Raw genomic sequence first — 4,387 nt, forward strand, 5'->3', positions numbered from 1 at the left:
TGTCACGGAATATGGAGAAAAGTATCAGCAAGTAAGGTAGGAACTGAACTCCCTCCAATAAAGTAAAAATAAATATATAAATAAATAAATAAAATAAATAAATCACACAACGGCATTTATACAAAACACTCACATTTTTGTTGTGAATGTTTTTGTTTTAACTTCCACCAGGTGATTTCATTCAGTTCTTTCGAGGTTTTGAATAAATGGATGAATGCATGTTCTGTAACACAGCCATCGTTCCTAAGAGTATAGTCTTCCCCTTACCCAGAAAGAAGGGATTCGTTTTCTATGAAGAGACTGTAAGCGAGGTAACACGGATGGTCAGACAGACACACACACACACGCACACACACACAGGACTGAAAATAATTTCAGTATCACTGTGCTTCGAGTCGTTACTCCAACTCTCGTGGGAGGGGAGTTGGGTGTGTGTGTGCGTATAAGGTCAAACCATTACCCATAGATCGGTCATACGAGCTCTGAGCTCTCTTCCGGGAGGGAAATAGCTGTCGATCACAAGTCCAACACATGATCCAAAGACCAAGGTGAATCACACACACACACACACACACACACACACACACACACACACACACACACACACACACACACACACACACACACACACACACACACAAGGCTGAAATAATTTCAGTATCGCTGCGCTGCGATTCGTTACTCCAACTCTCGTGGGTGGGGAGTTGGGTGTGTGTGTGCGTGTAAGGTCACACCAGTACCCATAGATCGGTCATATATGAGCTCTGAGCTCTCTTCCGGAAGGGTATTAGCTGCCGATCACGAGTCCAACACGTGATCCAAGACCATGGTAAATACACACACACATAAACACACACACAAACAAACACACAACAACACACACACACATACATATACACATATAACTTGATGCTGAAAGATACAAAGACGGGTCACCACGAGCATAGCTCCCTTCCCGTATAATACAACTAGGTACAACTAGGTAAATACACACACACGCACGCACACACAAATACATTCGTTTGTTGTATTCATTTTCTCATCTTCAAATTTCCAGACATCGTTTGCCTACCACGTTACTCTCGCATTGAAGTCTCCAAGTACCAAGGCGAACCTACATGCCCTTTATCCAGTACCTGAGTTATGTCGTCATAAAAGCATTCAATTCTGTGTCTGAACTCTAAAGTTGGTACATAAACTAAAATTATTCCTAGTGTTTCTTATAGACTAATCATAAGTTGAGATACCTTATCTGATACACAAATGGAATTTACTGCTATCCCAGAAATCTTTCGGGTAAGCAAGATTACTATTCCTCACTCCCACGGAAGCTGAACTTATTTTTTCTTCTTCTTACAATGAGCTATCCTCCCTGAATATACATAAATATATATATACAAAGGAGAAAGTGCCTTTGGTATATACGTGTTGTTATTACTTTTAGTTTAATATTCCTTTCTGGAATCTTCTGTCTTTGTTATCCTTTTACTTGTAGTCATACAGTTTTTCCAGAAACATATCGGATAATTCAGTCTAAAGCTGACTACTGGAAGTGAGCTGACACTCAGGCTCCATGATCGCAACGCAACAGCATATATATATATATATATATATATATTATATATATATATATATATATATATATATATATATATATATATATATATATACATACATACATATACCAAGGCTTTTCCCCCCTTACAAAGGGGGTAGCCAAAAAGAAAAAGGCATAAAATCATTCCCACCCATTCCATCTCTGAATACACTCCACACCCCTCCACCCTCCCTCTTATCTTAGCACCTCCTGAATGACGGGTCATCCCTGCACCTTGTCCACTGCCCTGGGTCAGAAGCAGTGTCGCAAGACACAGCACATCCACAGCAAGGCCGCTTCATTAAATCGGCGACCCCCCTTCTCCGTCCCCCCATTGCATAAAATGAGAGGACGGGGAGAAATCCCTTCGGGCTGCGTCAAATTTTGCTCACACATACTACCTCACCCCCCATCCACCCGCCTATTCCACCTCATGCAATCACATCATCCATATACAACCATTCTCCATTCACCCCTGTCTTCTGTCCTCTCCCGTCCTTCCTCAACAGACATTCCCCTCTTCCCCAAAGCCCCCTTCACCCCATCCATCCACCTCATCCTAGGACGTCCCCTCATGTTCACTCCCTCCACATCTACCTTCCACATCTCTTTTACTAGTCTTTCTTCACTCATTCTTTCCATGTGTCTACACCATCGTAATATTCTTTCATCAACCCTATCTCCCAGCTCCTTTTCCACCCCTGTTCTCCTCCTCACCACCTCATTTCTCACTCTATCTAGCCTAGTAACCCCCATCATACTTCTCAGACACCTCATCTCAAACACATTCAAACTCCTTCTCTCTTCTTCTCTTATGTTCCATGTTTCTGCCCCATACAGTGCTGTTGGCACAATCACTCCTTCTTACAGTCTCCTCTTAGCATCCATTCCCAAATGTCTATTCCTCATTACACTCTTTAATCCACCAAGGCATTTACTCGCTTCTTTCAATCTACATTCTACCTCCACTTTCACTCCACCTTTCCCTGCCACATTTGCACCCAAGTATCTAAAACTATCCACTTCCTCCAGTCGCTCTCCCTTAATGCTCACTTCCAGTCTACTGCCACTTTCACCCCTTGTATATCTCATCACCTTACTTTTACCCACATTTATCTTTAGCTTTCTTCTATCACATACTCTCCCAAACTCTGTCACCAACTTCCTCAATCCCTCCTCCGATCCTGCCACAAGCGCAGTGTCGTCCGCAAACAACAGCTGGCTCACCTCCCACTTTTCTCCATTTTCTTTAACCATCTCCAATCCCTTGCCCACTACCCTTGCATTTACCTCTCGCACCACCCCATCCATGTATAAGTTAAACAGCACACACACACGATCACACACACGCACACACACTCGTATCGCAGGGGTTAGAGTTCCCGGCTGCCACTACAGCGGTCTGGGTTCGAATCCCGCCCAGGTTTGAAATAATTTCAGTATCGCTGCGCTCCGGTTCGTTACTCCAACTCTCGTGGGCGGGGAGTTGGGGGTGTGTGTGCGTGTAACGTCACAGCATTACCCATAGATCGGTCAGATACGAGCTCTCAGCTCTCTTCCGGTAGTGTAAAAACTGTAGATCACACACACACACACACACACACACACACACACACACACACACACACACACACACACACACACACACACACACACACACACACACACACAGTCGATGGCGCAGTGATAGCATTCGAAACTGCTGCTACAGCTGTCCGAGTTCGAATCCCGCCCAGGGCTGTAATAATTTCAGTATCGCTGCGATGGGAGTCGTTACTCCAACTCTCGTGGACGGGGAGTTGGGTGTGTGTGTGCGTGCAAGGTCACAGCATTACCCATAGATCGGTCATATATGAGCTCTGAGCTCTCTTCCTGGACGGTAAAAACTGTAGATCACACACACACACACACACACACACACACACACACACACACACACACACACACACACACACACACACACACACACACACACACACACACACACACACACACACACACACACACACACACACACACACACACACACACACACACATACACACTCTCGATGTTGCCTTAATCTTCCAAAATTCCTTATATTCTTTTCCTTTCGCTTCTTTCTTTCTCTTCCTTCAACTAAAACATATTTCTATATTTATTCTATATTACATATGTATTCACTTATTGATTTAGCTTTTATTTGTTTACTTTCGGTGTTGGATCAAGGGTAAAGTTCACTTGAATGTGGGTCGACAACTCACCTCGTGTCTCAGCAGAAAGCGAGAACCTAGATGAAAAAAATATATCTAAATATATATATATCTAGATAATTAAATAGATCAAATAAATCAATAAATAAAGAACAAACAATTTCACCAAGTAAATACACAGATAAATGAACATATAAACAAAGTAAATGATCAAATATATAAAGATAAAAATATATATATACATCAATTATTAAATGGATAAGATAAAATGAATAAAGAACAAATAATTTGGTCAAGTAAATACGCAGATAAATGAGTATATAAACAAAGTGAATGAACAAATAAAACAAATTGAAAACAAAAAGATAAATAAGTAAATAACGTAAATAGATAAAAGTAAAAATAAAGTAAATAATTCAGTAGAATAAATGATAATGGACTTGACACCTTGGCCCAGCTGTTCTACTTTCACTGACCGCCTACCACGCGCCTGTCCAGCATAGAGGGCAAAGGTGATCCTTCGGTCCAGTGAAACGACTCTAGCCCTAGATTTCTCTCTCTCTCTCTCTCTCTCTCTCTCTCTCTCTCTCTCTCTCTC

This window comes from Oratosquilla oratoria, chromosome 21 (genome assembly GCF_046742065.1).
Source record: "Oratosquilla oratoria isolate Oo_2021 chromosome 21, ASM4674206v1, whole genome shotgun sequence".
NCBI lineage: Eukaryota > Metazoa > Arthropoda > Malacostraca > Stomatopoda > Squillidae > Oratosquilla > Oratosquilla oratoria.